General features: G+C 50.4%; 1 protein-coding gene across 1 annotated transcript in view; it reads left to right on the plus strand.

Annotated features, from left to right (window-relative positions):
- The first annotated feature begins 556 nt into the window (after positions 1 to 556).
- The window catches only part of FAM135B (family with sequence similarity 135 member B), a 51,754-nt gene continuing 38,668 nt past the window's right edge, over positions 557 to 13,642 (plus strand). The window contains exon 1 of the mRNA XM_038760265.1: positions 557 to 693. The gene's annotated coding sequence lies outside the window, so the exon portion shown is untranslated. The remainder of the gene's footprint in view (positions 694 to 13,642) is intronic.

Here is a 13,642-nt window from a genome sequence, read left to right on the forward strand (position 1 = left end):
GTCCCATATCCTGTCACTGCTATGGGGGCACTGCTAAGTGCTTAGCTTCTCCCCGTGCCAAAATGCAGTCTGCCAGGCAGAGCGGGGGCACATCGGAGCTGAGGAGAGGAGGGTGTCAGCAGGGGTTGGGCACAGCGGAGTAGGGGGCAGGGAGGGAGTGTGGGGGAAGAAAAGAAGAAGAGGGAGTGGGGAAAGAGAAAAAGTAGAGGAGGGAGAGGGAGGAGGGAAGAGCAAAGGTAGGGAGAGGAGGGGGAAGGAGAGGGGGGAGGCGATAGGTGGATTTGTTTTTGTCCTTCGCTGCCTTCAGCTCAGTTCGGTCGTGGAGACAGAGCGGCAGCGGGAGCAGCTGTTGCACTGAGCGGGGCTGCCGCCGCGGAGTTCGGTAACCATAGCAACCGCATCAGCAGCCACAGCATCCCCATCGCTCCTCCCCTCTCCCGGAGCGGCGGCCGCGGCGGCGTTGGCACTGGCACTATCCGGGGCCAGAGACAGCGGCATCTCAGACTGCAGTCCGCCCACCGCTGCCCCTCGCCCCGGCCCCCGCTCCGCCGCCCCCGCGGCCTCGGGGATCTCGCAGGAGGAGGTGGCGGAGGAGGAGGAGGAGGAGGAAGAGGAGGCAGAGAGGAGCGCCCTGGGTGGGGAAGCGTCGCGGAGAGAGCTGAGGGGGCGCACTGCAGAGGGACCGAATTCCAGGTAAGAGAAGGCAGGCGACGTTTTCAGCCTTCCCGTGGCCGCTCGGATGCACCGCGGATTCTGATGTTGGGGTTTTGCAACTGCAGCCGCGTCCACCCCGCCTTGCACTTACACCCCCGGCAGTCCCCCAGATCACTGGCAGCTACCAGTACTCCCTGCCCCCAAGCCTCCCGGCAGTCACCTTGGTGGGTTTCCTGACGACGTGAGGTAGTCTCTTCTGCTGGCAGGGCTTTCAACCCCAAAGACCCCAGTCACGACCACCATTCCCTTCCCGGAGTTACAAGGACCTCCGGAAACCCCCAAGGCTCCCCTCCAGACGGTTCCTGTTGGAAATGGACGCGGAGAACGAGTTCTGGAGGCGAGCAGTGGACGGGGAGAAGGAAAACATGGGGAAGGATAGAAACTTTACAGGATTTGGACGGGCAAAGGTCAAAGAGCTTGTCTGATGGAGGAACGAATATTTGCGTTGCCACGTTGCTCTGGGGCTTTAACGCGGGCACGCACACCCTCACACTCATAGGCGCCCGCACACACTTACACGGAAGATAACCTACGACCCTCATGAAACCCATACGCAGTCCTTGTCTCTAATGGAAAAATTGTGAGTATGTGACGAGTCGGGAATGGGGGCTGGGGGTATCCGGAGTCTAAGATGAAAGCAAGAATAAACTGTTTTCTCGGTGACGACTGCAAGGGGCATCAGCCTTCCGAGAGCTGAACCGCCCGAGGAACTATTAATTTTTTTGCAGCAGAAGGAAAAATCGACGTCAGCAGCAGCTTCCCTCCCCTCCCCAAATCAGTATTCCCGGCACGATTGGAATTGTACCTAGCCCTAGTGACGAGCGGGGTTCTACAGCAGGGCTCCATCCCCATCCACATTCATCTCCACCCGGGGACACTGCCCTGGACGGCTTTTCGGGCCACAGCCAAGGTGGCCTCTGAGCATAGGCACACCTGGGCGCTGGGTGAAACACCCCAGCAGCCTTAACGCTGCGTGATTGCCGGCTGGACTAGAGCAGAGGCTAGGGTCTGCCAGGTAACTCCGTGAAATCTGGGCCTGGTTGGTGAGGTCGTTCAGAAATGCGAATACGATCAGTCTGAGGTTTCTGGTGTCCTGACTGAGTGTGGGAGGTCATGTAAGCCTGGGCAGGTGAGGGGAAGGGACTGTCACCTGCTCTGCCTTGGATGGTGGTGGGGTATGAAGAGAGCAAATTAGCTGGCACCACCAGTTTTAGGCAAAGGAGAGGAGAAGGATTTTTATTTGCTGGAGATATTTCAGTGCGCTCTTCAGTCCAATCTGCACGGTGCAAGGAGGTCGTGGGCTAGCCCTCGTCACATAAACAGGTGGTAAAGATTGGCCCAGGCTGTTTAGGAGACAGTTCCTGAGAAATGGGGGGGGGGGGGGGGGCGAGCATGCTACTGCTACAGGAGCAGAATGGGTCTGTCTGTCTGGGGCTTCAGATCAGTCACACTTCTCTTGAAAATTGTTCCAGAAAGAGGGCCAATGTCAGGTGTCTCAAAATTACTCAGGAAAAAAGACGCAAAATCAAACACAAGCTCAATCAGTGACTGGTACTGGTGGAACACTTATTCTGTGCTAAGCACCCCTGGTGTGATGGATCATCCAGGTTTCATTTCTTTCTTCTCCACCTGGTGCCCATTCATCCTAAAAATGTAATCACAGAGCAAACAGGTTTTTGTGTCCAGCTAAAAATATGTTTCTTCTCAGGGGGTCTGGCTACATTACGTGACTGCAGGGTCGACAGAGACAGTGAATGGAGCCCCTTTGGCAAAACACTTGGCAGTGTGCTAAAGTTACTTTCTTTTGAACTTAGTGATGACTGCATTGACCACCCCTCCCTCCCCCTACAGTCTCTCTGTACTTTTATGGTTTGTTCAGTCCATGTCTTGGAGTAGTGGGGGGATTAGATTCAGAGATTGGTAATCATCTGCCTTTGAATTTCTCTTCCTTATATTTTAGAGAGCTCTGGGGTTTGCATTTTTAATTTCCCAAATCAGAACAAGGTTTTCTCTGCTGGAGACACTCATGTTATAAAGCTCATTCTTGCTCACACCTGTGGCTCACGCTTGTGGTGGAAGAACCTTGCAAAGTATCTCACCTATGTCTCTGGGTTTGCCTGAGTATCAATCAGTGGTGTTTATTAAGTGCTTACTTTGTGCACCGTACAGCTGAAATGTGAACTTCGGTATAGTAGTCCCCAGCTCCTGTCCCAGTACATGTGTGTGTGCACACAAACTATCCCAGCGCTGTGGCTATCATGGCTTGTGAGCAGAGGACAGTCTCTGAGAATCACTGGACCTCTGTACTTCCAGAGAGAGAGGCAGGCTCCAATGCTGGCAGACAGCTGCTGAGCAGCTCTACCTCCACCCAGTTGCCTCAGCAAAGTGCTGTGGCCATGGGTGCCCCTGCTATGCACACTGCTCTTCCCTGAGCCACAGGAGGAAGGAGCAAAGTCTAGCTAGGGAGGAAGGAAGAGAGTGGGGGGTGAGGGGTGTAAGTGGGAGAGCAGATTCAAATGGTAGATGTAAATGAGGAGCTGCTGGGGGGCTCTCCACTCGGTTGGAGGTGGGAGTAGGGGTTAAGGAACTGACAGATGAAGTAGAGCGTGTGGTCCCTGTCCACAGCAAGCCGATGGCTTAATGGGGAAGGCACACAAGGAGCACATGAGGCCTGAAGGATGGTAACAGTGAATGAGTGATAAGGACAAGAAGGAGGTTTGGCTGGGGGTGGGGAGGGCAGCTCCCTGTTGTTCTGTTCACTTCCATTCATTTGCCCAGATTCCAATTAGTTGTTGGTGACTGTCTGCCTGATGCCAGGCCCCAGAAATAGCTGCATTTGGGGAAAGTTGAGGAGCAGTGTGGCTCAGTGGAAAGAGCACGGGCTTTGGAGTCAGAGGTCATGGGTTCAAATCCCGGCTTCGCCAATTGTCAGCTGTGTGACTCTGGGCAAGTCACTTAACTTCTCTGGGCCTCAGTTACCTCATCTGTAAAATGGGGATTAAGACTGTGAGCCCCACGAGGGACAACCTGATCACCTTGTAACCTCCCCAGCGCTTAGAACAGTGCTTTGCACATAGTAAGCGCTTAATAAATGTCATTATTATTATTATTATTATCCTGCCTCAACTCATCTCTCTTTGACCTTTACAGACATGGCCATGTGGGTTGGCATTGGGGTGCCCATCGCCCACAGTGACCCCTGCTCCTTCAGGAATTGATGACTCCCAGCCCAGGAAAATGCTGCTCCTGAGATCCCTGATCTTTGGCCGGAGTGTAGGCTGTGGTGCTTCTCCCACCTTGACTGTCCTGTCAGGAGCCACCATGGCAGCTGCCCTGTAGAGGGGATGGGGGAGGGAGCGGGTTCAGAGGGGGTCCGGCTTGGGGAGAATGAATACACGGAGACTGGTGAAGCTGTGCTTGTCTGGTCGACATCACCGCAAGTCATCCCCCAGCACAGGGACACGAAATCTTTCTCTTATGGTCATTCCTGCTGTTCCTGATGGCTCTCTTGGAATGGGGATGATTCTGAGAGGGAATGGCCCAGCTAGATCACTCTGCACCGAAGGCAGAGGCAACCCTTAGATCAGCTAGCTGAAGGATGGTGCAGGGATAGTGATTGTGGTTGTGTGGTTTCTTTCTATCCAAATGTAGTGGAAATACAGAAAATTTATAATTGAATTACATATTTGACTGTTTGTTTTCTGTCTTCTTCCGGAAGAGATGTACATCCAATCAGGGGAAAAATTTATGCTTGGGAATATGGTTTGTGGGAGAAAACATTTTAGCAGAATGAATACAATCTCTTCTAATTTAGCCACTAGCCCTGGAGCTGGGGACTAAGGAAACCCAGGTTCAAGTCCCAGATTGGCCCCTGACCTGCTTTGTGACATTTAGGCAAGTAACTCAACTCCTCTGGACCGGTTTCCTCATCTGAAAAATGGGGATTCAATACCTGTTGTCCCATCCTCTTAGACTGTGAGCCACTCTGGGAACAGTTCCCAGGACTCTAATTCCCACCTGTGTAGCCTCTCCCAGGGCTAAGTGTAGTGCTCTGCACACAGTAAACGTTTAATAAATGCTATTAATACTACCACCCCAGTGTTTAGCACAATGCTTGGCACCTAGCAAGGGCTTAATCAACACCACCACTAAACTAGTGGGGGAATGGAATGGGTAAGGAAGAAGGTGACTTGATGGTGGAGCCTGAGGGGTGGTTCTCAGGGCTCTCCCTTTGCCCATTTTGGGGAGTCAGAAATCCCACAAGTGATAGTGAGCTGTCTGGCTCAATCTTGCAGGGGGTGAGAACGTCTAGGAGGCAGGGAGGGGAGGCAAGTCCCACCTCGGGGCAGTAGGGTACCTGAGCCATCTGGGACAGTGAAGCTCAGCTTGCTAGGAGCATCTCTGGGTAAAAGCTCTCCTCCCCTGGGTGTTCCCTCGGGGGTGCTGTTCCCAAAGAGCTTCGTATCCTGGGAAAAACGCCTTCTAGGAACCACTGAACCAGTGGGAGTGGGCAGATTTCGGGGGAGGCAGTTTGAGGATCTCTCTGGGACTGACATCTTCCAATCAAATCCCCATATCCCTGTCCTGTCCACCCTAGAAGATCCCTTTACCCTCTGGAACCCCTGGGACCCCCCCATCCCCAGTTGCTCTTTTACTGCATTACATTCTGAGGAATTTTCTACAATGCCAGGAACAGGCAGTCCTGAGTTGGGCAGGTAGGCTGAGGAAGAGACTGGGAGGTGAAGTATCCTCATGCTTCTTCTGGCCCAACTGGCCTTTTTTGCCACCACCACACACCTTGTGCCTCACCATTTCTGTATCTCTGAGGTCAGAACAGTTCCCATCTCTGGGGAGGCTCTCAGGCAGGAGGACATCCAAGCCTTTCCCCCTCCTCACTCCTGTCTTTCACTGGCTCCTCGGCCTCTGGGCCGATTTGCTAACCTCTAATTTTCTTAATTGCCAAATTGTCCTCCAGCCTGTGATCTCAGCTCTTTGCTGTTGTGCTGTTAATTGTTCTCTCAATAATAGGCAGGCCCCAGGGCCTCGTGGGCTTTTCCTATTGTTTGCCCTTAATTTTTCCCTAGGTTCATTGTCAGTCCCTGGAAGCCTGTGGAGCTGAGTGTCCCCTAGCTGTTTGTGGGGTCCACTGAGGGCAGGGCCCGAGGGAGCACTCTGGGATCCTGTGCTCCCTTAGCAGTCCCGCTGGCTGGGACAGTGCCAAGGCTCACGAGCTAATTCTAGTTCTCTTCCTTGCCCTATGGCTCTTGGGGTTTCAGCAGAATCCCTGGGAAAGGGCAGAAATTTTAGCCATGTCTCCTGAAATGGGATTGGTGGGTTAAAGTCCCCGGGTCAACCTGATTGTAGGTCAGTGAATGGAGAGCAATGTCTGGAGAGAGGGATACAGTCGTTGGATGCATCACTTCCCATGTGCCTTTCTATTGGTCAAAGTTTGCTGGGGTGCCTCTATTATTATTATTATCATCATTACCATCATTATTATCTATGTACCAGGCATGGTGCTAAACTTCAGTAATTTCAATATGGTCGGGAAGATATAGTTCTGTCTCACCAGGTCCTCCTGGTTGGAGTTAGGGAGGGCAGGGGTCTGGGACACTAAGAATTCCAAGATGACCCTGGTGGTGGTGGAGGTGGTTGTACTGGAGGAGAAATGGGCTCTAGGCCCTGTGAGTTGCCTATGGACTGGACTGTCCTAGTCCTTTGCCTTATGGATGTGTTGTAGAGGCAACAGCCAAAGAAACACATGGTGGATGGCAAACCAGACTGCCCTGTCTCTCTCTTCATTTGATCTTTTATTCTTGAAAGAATGCATGTTGAAAACATGATGCTTAAACATGATTGTAAAAGGAATTTAATAATGAGCTCTAGAGCAAAGGTTTTGTTTTTATTTTATTTAATTTTTTTACTTTCACCATTTTGAACAAAGCTTTGCATAATAGCATCACTATGGCAGAGAGAAAATGAAGCTTTTTGTGGTAGAGGTGAATACACAGAGCCTTTATCTTCTGTTCAGGGGCACAGGCATAGAAAATGTGCCTGGTGGGAAAGGCAGGTGAATGCAGATGCCGCTGACGTGTTTTTCCCTTACAGTTCATCCTTTTCTTCTGGACATCATTGTTGTTCAGCCTGAATCAATCAGAGGTATCATTTGAGCACTTACTATGTGTAGAGCAATGTACTAAGCGCATGAGGGAGTACAATACAGTCGGGAGAAAACACTCCCTGCCCTCCAGAAGCTCCTCTAGGAAGGCTGATTAGTGCTTCTTGACTTGGCTCCCTCTGGCTGCCCAAGAGTCAGTATCTGCCGGTTTGACTGCTGCCATTTTGTGTCTACCACTCTCTCCCCAGGGCTCCATGTCAGTCTGCACCCTGTTGCTTTCCAGGATTCCACTTCCCCATTAGAGTGAAAGGTCCTTTAAAGTCAGTGACCACCCCACAATATCTGGAACTAGGCTTCCACTCAGCTAATTCATCGATCAACTGGTGGTACTTACTGATAGCCAACTGAGGGTGAAGCACTGTACCAACTGCTTAGTAAGTCCAACGGAGAGGTCCAGGCCCTGCCCTCAAGGAGGTCACAATCTAATGGGGGAGGTGGTCATCCCAAATAATTTACAGCAGGGGGAGTTGGAGGATATAACAGGAAGTAGGTCACCCATTATCAGGATGAAACAGAATAAGTAATCAAATATATAAATGATGAAACAAATGTGTGAATGTGCTACAGGTGGCAGCAGGGCAGTGGGAGTCGGTTGGGGAAGACTTCCTGGAGAAGCTGGGATTTCAGGAGGGCTGAGACCCAATGCCTACATAGGTTAGTGATTTGTATTTTACCAAGGTATTTCTTGGAGAAATGGGTTTTTGCCTCGAATCTGCCTGTAGAGAAACTAATCCTGCACCAGGACACATTTATATGTTCATTTGTACCATAAATAGTGTGAATGTCTCTTTGTCTCTCTGACTCCCTCCCTCATGCATGTCCTCCCTGGAATTGTGTCTCTTCTTACTAGTCCCCTCTCAGGATCTTCCTGGAGCCAGGGTGCAGAGTTATCATGATTTATGAGACTTTCAGTAAGAAAATAGAAGAATGATGTAATGGTGCAGTACCAGAATGACAATGAGTGCCCAAGGAGCGTCCTAACGTCCCTGGTGCCTGGTACAAGGAGGAGCTATGTGGGGTGGTAAAGTGGGGAGGCTCAGAGCCAATAGCTTTGGAAAAGGATCCTGGTCATTTCTGGTCATTCCCGCCTGTCCAGAGGTTACGCCCCTCCTCCAGCCAGAATCACAAGGGAATAGGCAGGCTTGGGCCAAATGGACCAGAAGCCCTGATGGACCAAACTCCTTCTCTCACCTCCCCTTCAGGGCCGCCCTGCTCCCTTTCCCCTTTTGGTTTTCGGAAGCGGGTTTCAAACCCATTCTTGTTTCTACTGACCGTCTGCTCTCGTCAGCCCTGTCTACTTCTCTTGGAAGGCAGAAGGGGACACTCCAAGGCAGACAGTGGAGGCTGGAGAAAGAAGCATTGACTGGCCAAGATGGGGTTTAGCTACTAGCCATGGCAGCCTCAATTCAGGGATTCCTAGGTTGGGACACTACGCTGTGACCATCTGGCCAGTCACGATTGTGGACTCAGATCTGGATTCCCCCCTCTCCCCCCACCAGATCCCTTCATGCAGACTTCACTTCCCAGAGTCCACAGAGTCCCCTCTTCCTGTTCACCTAATACAGAAGCTGCTCTGCTCTAAGATAGACTGTTGCTTCTCCTGGTCCCTCTTTCTGCCTGCCCTCTCCGCAGAATGCTGGGCCAGAGAACCTTGAGAAATCATCTGGCCCAGACCCCTGCGTCTGCATCATCCCCAACGGAGGATGGCAGGAGTTGTCTCAACCTGGTCGGGGAGCAGCGCTTGTAGGTACCCTCTGGGCCCCTCCCCTGGACTGCCCACATTGCCCACAAGTGAGGGGTTTTTTTTAATGGTATTTGTTAAGCACTTACTATGTACCAGGCACTATGTTCTAAGGGCTGGGGTAGATACAAACTAATCAGGTTGGACACAATCTGTGTCCCACATTGGACTTACAGTCTTCTTAATCCTTGTTTTAAAGATGAGGTGACTGAGGGACAGAGAAGTTAAATGACTTGCCCAAAGTCACACAGAACAAAAGTGGTGGAGCCAGGATTAGAACTCAGGTCCTTTCGACTCCCAGGTCTGTGCTCTATCCACTAGGCCACGCTGCTTCTCTCTTTCTTCTGTCCAACCCAGATCTCACCTGCTTCAGCAGGAGTCTGTTGAGGATGGAGAATGATCAGAGACCGTCTCCCTTCTAAAATCTGACGTAAATTGAGAGGCAGGATGACCTGGTAGACTGAACACAGACCTGGGATCCAAGAGACCTGAGTTCTCATCCCAGCTTTGACACTTCCCTGCCGTGTGATCTTGAGCAAATCATTTGATTGCTCTGTGCCTCAGTTTCTTCATCTGTAAAATGGGAATTAAATACCTGTCTTAGACTGTGAGCCCCATGTGAGACAGGGACTGTGTCTGATCTGATTACCTTGAATCTATAGCACAGCTTGGCACAGCGTTGGGCACATAGTAAGTGCTTAAGAAATGACATCATTATTAGACTTGAAGACCGGAGAATGTATGCTGCTGGTAGGCGCCTTCAAGGGCCGGGTGCTGTGCCTAGCCCTCAGGTGGGGTTCAGTACACACTGTTGACTGGCTGAATGAAGAAGAAGAAGAAGAAGAAACGTGGTTTAGTGGAAAGAGCCTGGGCTTGGGAGTCAGAGGTCGTGGGTTCTAATCCCTGTTCCTCCACTTATCAGCGGTGTGACTTTGGGGAAGTCACTTAACTTCTCTGTGCCTCAGTTACCTCATCTGTAAAACAGGGATTACTACTGTAAGCTCCACGTGGGATAACCAGATTACCTTATATCTACCCCAATGCTTAGAACAGTGCTTGGCACATAGTATGCACTAAGCAAATACCACCGTTATCAACATGACTGATTGATTGCTCTCTCCTGGGATTTCCCCTACTGTTGGCAGACTCTCCATGATATCTCTACCTAGCAAAAGCTGGACTCAGTAGCAGATTGAGTCTCAATCAAGCACTGTTATTTTTGTGGCTTTAAGAGATTTTTTTGCCAAGATGAAACTGATTTGCTGCCCAAGTTAACAGTGGATAAGGTCTCCTCATTTCCCTCACCGGCTCCCCCATCAAATTCAAGAGAGTCTCTTGGGAACATGAAGGCCTGAGCTCAGGTCAGGGGTCAGGCCACTCAGAGCACTGTGTGGCTCCTCACCCCCCTGCTCTCCTTCCCTAAGCATCCTTAGGGCCTGGGCTGCCACGGAAATGAGGAAGCAGCAAAGTAGGTGGGAACTGTTTCCGGTATGGGTAGGGGAGGAGAGAAAGGTGGGGAGGTGAGAGATAAGAGACATGAGAGATGTGAGGACCAGGCATGGCCAGGCTGTGGGGTGGCTGGTGAGCAGAGTGTGAGCTCAGTGGTTGCCAACTCAGGGGCAACCTGGCTTCAGCCACCAATACCTCCCACTCAAGGTTAAAAAGTAAATGATGAGATCAATCAATCAATCAATCATATTTATTGAGCGCTTACTGTGTGCAGAGCACTGTACTAAGCGCTTGGGAAGTACAAGTTGGCAACATATAGAGACAGTCCCTACCCAACAGTGGGCTCACAGTCTAAAAAGATGCCCTTATGGGGAACTTCCTGTTCACACATGACACCTAATCACAATCATGGTGGTATTTATTAAACACCTACCCCACGTCAAGAACTGTGCAAAACCCGGTATAGCTACAGTCTGAACAGATTGGACACAGCCCCAGTCAGGCCAGTGGTAGAGTTGGGATTAGAACCCAGGTCTCAAAACTCTCAGCCCTGTGCTCTTTCCAGTGGGCTACACTGTATCCCTGTGATCTGCAGGGGAGAGGGGACTGACACACACACTTTAGTCTGCTGCTGGAGCTCTGCATGACAGCAGGCAGTGACTTCACCCCCTGGGCTGAGAGTGAAGAGTCCTAGGCCGCTCCATGCTCTAATCTACCTGGCCCTGGATAGCTTACTGAGAACCAAGTGCTGGGGCAAGTTCAACAGCTGTGTGAGTCAGTTGTGGGGAGGAAAGTTTCTGTTCCTTTTTCTCTTTGCCTACTGTGTGCAGAGTGCTGCAGAAGGTTCTTTCTGTGTGTAGAGAATTGAACTGGTCACCCACTGTGTGCAGAGTGCTGCATTGAGTGTCTACTGTGTGCACAGCACTGTACAGGTCATCTGCCATGTGCAAAGTGTTATACTAAGTGCTTGGGAACAAGACACAGGCTCCTAGCCAACGTGGAGTTCACAATTTAATGTTGGAGACAGACAAACCAAATATTTACAAATAGCAGGAGCAGGAGGAAGAGCAGGGATCAGCTAGGGAGCGGAACGAATATGTCAGGATGCAGTATCAGAATAAATCAGAATGGAATTAGCCTCGTGACTAGAGCCGCTCTGGAGAATTGCCAACTCTCCCCTCCGCTTGGAGCCTTGCAAGCCGGGCTCGGCTGCCATTTTGCCTGTTGCTACGTGCGTGTGGAGATTTTCTCCTGAGCCATGAACTGGTTTTCGCTTGTTCAGATAAAGCCTCTTCAGGCCTCTTAGCCAGAAACCAGTCATGCATTATGATGAATCAAAGAGAAGAAGAGCAGAGGTTTCTCTTTTTAAGGAGCCCAGACCAGGCATGGAAGGGGTGGCAACAACAAAGAAAGAGCAAACCTGATAAATTCTAAAAAGCAACGTTCTCAGCCCCTCTGACCATGCTGCCTCTATCCCCTGTGAGGTGGAATTTGATGCTACTGAGGCCCAGGCATGCTTTGATGTTTCCCCAGCATTGGTGTTTTGTGGGGCTGATGAGTCTATGGGAGTGAGGCTTGTAATTACTCTATTTTACTTGTACATATTTACTATTCTATTGATTTTATTTTGTTAATATGTTTTGTTTTGTTGTCTTTCTCACCCTTCTAGACTGTGAGCCCACATTTGGGTAGGGACCGTCTCTATATGTTGCCAACTTGTACTTCCCAAGCGCTTTGTACAGTGCTCTGCACCCAATAAGCGCTCAATAAATACGATTGAATGAATGAATGAATGAATAACTGAGGGGGCACTGGGGCAGGGAGATTAAAGATTGGGATGCCATAGAGATGGGCGAGGTTATCTGAGATTAAATCCCCCAAATGTTTTGGCCCCCTCTCTTCCACAGAAACCACCCCCCTATCGTCTTTCTTGGCGTGAAGATTATATGAGGACACTGTCTTTGGGGGAGAGGCCGTGGGCTTGCCTTGCCCTCTCATGGACTCTGGTGATGTTTTCAAACAGCATCAGTTGCAGGCATAACCTGAGTGCCTTTGCCAAGGATCAGTCAATCCATCAGTGGTATTTATTCAGTGCTGATTAAGTCCTGGACACCCTAGTGTGCCAGAAGGGCACCCCCCCGCCCCCATACATATACATATATATATTTCCCCTGTCCTCAAGGAACTTGCAATCTGGAGGAAAACTCAGCTGAGGTGCCCCAGTGTAAACCGGGCTCCCATTGGGAGCACCTGATAGAAAAATTGGAACAAAGACAAAGCCTTGGCAAAGAGGCTTTTCCCCACCAAAGATGGAATTTTCTCAACTCTAAGATTATTCACAATTAATGTGACATTTGGGCGTTTGATGATACAGGAGAAAAGTTACCATGATCGGTCTTCCCCTGTGAGTCAGAGCAGTGACTCTCTCTGCGCTGTGGGTGAAACTGGAGGAACACAGTTTCTTTCTCATTGAGGTAATGTAGTCAGCCCAGCCCTCTCTTCTCTGATGGGGAGAGAAGTGGAAGAGGAGAAGATTAGTTGCTGTATTTTTTGAGCACTTGCTGTATGCAGGGCACTGTACTAACCACTGTACAATGCAACAGAATTAGCAGTCACGTTCCCTGCCCACAATGAGCTTACAGTCTAGAGGGGGAGACACACATTAATGTGAATAGGGTTGAAGAAGAGGGGGATGAACCCATTGTGCTGATGGCCGAGGGGGATATCTGGGCGAGGGCACTCTCTGCAGACCTCCCATATCCCGCTGACCTCCTCCCTGGTCCTCCCTACTCTGGCCACCACAGACAGACCACCTGTCCTCCCTCCCCCGGGCCCACCCCGGACCAGCCCCAGTTTACTGAGCCCAGCGCTGGAGCCATGAGCTGTGAAAGGGACTGACGATAGGGGGAATCAGCAGCAGCAACAGCCCAGTTTGGACCGAGGCCATCAGGGGGCCAACGAGGTTCATTGTGGTCCAGAAAGGAGCTGTTCATCTTGAGCCAGAAGCTCCATAAGAATCAAGAGACAAGGAGGTCGAAGCAAAAACAGGGCCAGGTGCTGCAAACAACAATCATGACAACACCACAAGGGACAATCTTCTGTGGGTGAGTGCACACACCCACATTATGGCTGGGGCAGTGGGTCCTGTACTGGCCTCTTTGGATTCTCACGCACTACCATCATTGGTGTCTTCTTCAAGGATGAAGGTCAGCCCTCTACCCATGTCTGCTAGGAAATAATTAACCTAGTCCTCCGTTTTGGAGGGTGATGCTATTTCTAGTTTGGAGATCTGTGAACAGACTACTACACAATCTGATCGTTCTCCCCAGGAAAAACATTATTTCAATACTCAGCTGAAATATTTCTCTGTTTAATTTAATTCCATTTTCCCCATTTTCTCCTTTTCCCCCCTTCCCTCCCACCTTCATTCCACATTAAGTCATTCCTCTTCCTCCTTGGCATTTCTACCTTCAAATATGTGAAAGCTTTTTATGGGTTTTAATCATCACCTCCCCAAGTTATTCCTGCTTCGCTCCTTTAATCTTTCCTCCTGAATCAGT

The sequence above is a fragment of the Tachyglossus aculeatus genome, chromosome 18, assembly GCF_015852505.1.
Source record: "Tachyglossus aculeatus isolate mTacAcu1 chromosome 18, mTacAcu1.pri, whole genome shotgun sequence".
Classification (NCBI taxonomy): Eukaryota; Metazoa; Chordata; class Mammalia; order Monotremata; family Tachyglossidae; genus Tachyglossus; species Tachyglossus aculeatus.